At 52.1% G+C, this 3,911-nt stretch overlaps 1 protein-coding gene across 1 annotated transcript in view; it reads right to left on the bottom strand.

Annotated features, from left to right (window-relative positions):
* Positions 1-3,911, bottom strand: part of STMN3 (stathmin-like 3) — a 10,073-nt gene that overhangs the window by 4,539 nt on the left and 1,623 nt on the right. The window lies entirely within an intron of this gene.

The following is a 3,911-nucleotide window of genomic DNA, read 5'->3' as shown; positions in this document are numbered from 1 at the left end:
GGAACACATGGATCATGCTCTTTTTGTGTCCCACATCTCTGACTGTGCATCCCTTCCTCCCTCCTGGATGTTAGTTGTCTTCCCCTGGGCATGCCTCCTTGTGGGTGCCCTGCATTGTTCTGTCACTGAGTCCCTGCACCTCAACCCCCATGTCTTTGTCTCCCTCTCCCTCCTTTTCTCTTTTTTGGCATTTCTGTCTGTCTCCCCTGCCTCTATCTATCTGTGTCTCTGCTTCCTTTTGTCTTTTTGGCTCTCCATCTGTCCCCACCTCTCGCTGTATCTTTGCATCTTGCTGATTCTTTGTCACTGTGTATCTTCCTGACTCTCACCTCCCTCTGCCCCTCCCTGGACTTCCTCCTTCCTCACCTTTCCCTCTCATGAATACTTGCCCAGTTGGTAGAGAGGTTGACCACCACACTCATGACTGGGCCAGCACAGATGTAGAGCTTCTGCAGGCAGCATTTTCTTGGGCTGTACACTTAGGTGAGGCCCTTAGACCCTCTTGTCCCCGCACCTGCCCTGTAGTGCCGCCACCCTGGGATGAAACCTGGTTCTCACTAGACACACACCGGTGCCTCTCAAAGCCAGAGTGAAGGGAGCTGTCCGTTCAGCACCACACCCCTCCCTCTACCCTTGCAGGGTGAGTGCCCCCAGCCAATATCCACAGTACCCAACCAGAAAAGGAGGTAAGCCTGCTCAGGCCCTGGGCCCTGTCAGAGAAGGGGAGATGACCGCTCTCAGAGTGAAAATAACTGGGCTGTTCGTGGTCTCTTCACACAAACCAGGCCCCAAAGTAGACACATGGGTTTGATGCCTCACCCACTGGTTCTCAACAATCCTGTAAGCCATACTGTCACCCCGCCCCCATTCAATCAAAAGTGGGCCCAGATAGCTGGGGTGATTTGTTCAGAGCTTCTCCATGTCAACCCAGGTAGTGTGTGTTCTTTCCAACCCCATACTAGGTCCCAAAGACTAGGGGCCTCAGACCCCCAGACCTTCCTCCCTGGCTGGAGAAGCTATTAGGGGTCTCCAAAGAGACATTCCAAGGAGAAGGACTCTGGCTCTCAAGAGAGAGAGAGAGCATGCATTGCTACCCACAGCAGCCTTCCATGCGGCAAACAGTTTGGACAGGAAACTTTCTGATCAAATTTCATACAAGATAGTGTTTTAAAATTGAATTAACATAAAATTGGGGAAAGTGTTGGAATAGAAATAGGACTCAGGACAGGAGTGACCAGCCCCTGTCTCAGGTAACAGTATGCTGTGAGCAGGGTCTTCCACCAGCCAGTGCACAGAATGATGGTATTGGATCGAAACATCCTGATGATCCAGACCCTTCTGGAGAGAGCCCAAGGAGCCTTGAAAGGAGCACAAAGGAATCCTGGGCAAGCAGCAGGGAGGGCCTTTGGGGGTCTCAGAGGGGAAACGGCAGAGACACGTGACTTGGTCATTGGCTCAGGAGGCTGAGAAGGATGGCCAGGTAGAGGCAGGTCTCAAAGGTGATTTTGGCCTGACTTATCAATTTTGCTTTTTCAGAAACAGAATCTAGTTGTCTATTACTTATGTCATTAAAAAGTTAACTTTAGGACTTCCCTGGTGGTACAGTGAATAAGAATCTGCCTGCCAGTCCGGGGGGATGCTGGTTTGATCCCTGGTCTGGGATGAGTCCACATGCCTCAGAACAACTAAGCCTGTGCACCTTGAGCCTATGCTCTGCAACAAGAGAAGCCACCACAGTGAGAAGTCTGTGCGCTGCAGCTAGAGAGTAGCCCCCACCCGCTGCAACTAGAGAAAGCCTGCACACAGCAACAGAGACCCAGAAAGCCATAAATAAATAAAAAGTTGAAAAGTAACAGCCCAGTGGGAGGGATGCTCCCCAAGAGAGGACTTGTGTGTCTGGCTGCTGGTGGTGGGAGGGACTGCATGGCAGTTGGGGAACGAGTAAATTGGAGAGAACACCAGTGGGGGAAGCTTGCACCCAGGCTGGAGATCAAGACTGAGCCTAGTCATGTGCAAGATGGGAGAGAGGCTTCAAGTTCCTCTCATTACAGAGGGGAGAGTGGACGGAGGGCCAGGCCTCTCCACAGAGGTAGCTCCAACCAGGAAACCCCTGCAGCAGGAACAATCTTCCTTTTCTCTCTTCATAAGACCCTCTCTTCCTTCCCTATCATTGACTTCAGAAGGTCATTTATTTTTTTTTTTTAATAAAAATATTACCCATCAGCCCGCAGGGGGTGAGGGGCTGGGGTGCCACAAGCCGTCTTGGTTTCTTCTCTTCACGCACACCTTTCCCTCTCTACGCCCGTAGCTAGCCTCCAGACGGTCATTTAAAAAGTCTCTACTATGAACTGGATTGCTTTCAGCCACCCCCTGACCCATATTAAATGTTAAACATGCAAAAATGCATATTAGCCTTTTGGATGATGATATCCCAGACAAGCAAGAGTTAGAAGGCACTGGGTCAGCGTATAGCAGCAGCGTGATAACAGTAATAGTTGTCCAAGGGGCCTGGGGTGAGCATGCCACACCCTTCCTCCCAACTGACTCTCAAGACCAGCCACCACAGGCAGACACCCTCATCAACCTCATTTCTACAGAGGTGAAGAAGGCTCAGAGAGGGCAAGTGGCCCTCCCAGAGTCACACAGCATGCCAAGATGGGAGCTTGTCAGGAGCCCAGGCCTCTGAACTTTCCTCTTGGGAGCCTCATGGAGGGGTGGGAAGGTCTTCCAGAACTAGGAGGGAAGTGAGCCCATCATAGATTCTCACTCACCCCTAGAAGGGCCTTGGAGGCTGCTGCTTGCTGCCTCTTGACATATGGAGCTTGTTGCCACTCAGACTGTCCCTCTCTTGCTAGTCAGAGTCGGGAGCCCAACATGGCAGGTTGTACCCAGTCTGTCCCTCTCTCACTAGTCAGAGTCGGGAGTCCAACATGGCAGGAATTGCCAGCAGCATTCACCTTTTTCTGGGAAATGTGGCTACAACCGTCACATTGCCTGGCATGGACTGGGCACTCACCTCCTGGCAGGCCCAAGCCCAAGCACTGTTTCCCAAAATAGCTCATTCAACCCTTAGAACAAGCCTAGGGGAGGTGCTGGCACTATTACTGCCAGCCAGATGGGGAAATTGAGCCTCTGAAAGGCTAGGTAGCAGGTGCAAAGCCTCATAGCTTGCCAGAGTTGCATAAGGGGATGAATATGAACAAGTCTGCAAATGTGCCTGAAGAGCTGAGCACTAGGGAAGGACACCAAGAGGTGGTGTCCTCAGAGTGCAGCCTCCAGGAAGCGCAGCCCAGGGTGGAGGTGACCCTGGAAGGCCACTGAGGCATGGAAGCCTGCTCCAGTCAGAGAGATGTTTTCAGAAGGACTCCATAGCTGGTTCACTTTGGCCACAGTTATTGGTAGTGTCATGTAGCCACTTCTGGGCCAGACCTCCCTCCTACCAAATTTTGCTGGGAGAAGCTGTGGTGAGCACAGGCACCTGTACATGTGCCCACACTCTACAGAGGGCAGCACTGATGACAGAACAGGAAAGGCTCGGCCCCATGTGACGTCAGCCAGGGCACTTCTCAAGTGGGCACTGCACCACATCTTTGAAGTCATGGCCAAGCTGGACAAAACTGACCAATTGTACCCATGGTCTCCTTCTGGACACCAGTGGTAACTTGGACACCCAGAAAAATCCTGAGAACGAGTGTGAGTGAGCAGTGCCCCAAAGACTGGCCAAGAAGAGGGTGTGGTGCCATAGGGTCTGAGGTTGGAGGATCTGGACCCAGCCCTGATGGCCATCGAGGGTAAGGCTTCCTCTTCGTCCCTCCCCACCTAACCTAACTCTGCTCAAGTCCGAAGGATGAGAAGGAGGCCTGTTGAGCAGTGTTTTTACCAACAGGGTGAAAAGCTGATAAATGCTCCCT

Source organism: Bison bison, unplaced genomic scaffold (genome assembly GCF_000754665.1).
Source record: "Bison bison bison isolate TAMUID 2011002044 unplaced genomic scaffold, Bison_UMD1.0 scf7180017864063, whole genome shotgun sequence".
NCBI classification, from domain to species: domain Eukaryota; kingdom Metazoa; phylum Chordata; class Mammalia; order Artiodactyla; family Bovidae; genus Bison; species Bison bison.
Note: the sequence above shows the minus strand (reverse complement) of the source record. Positions and strands in the feature narration are given on the sequence as shown.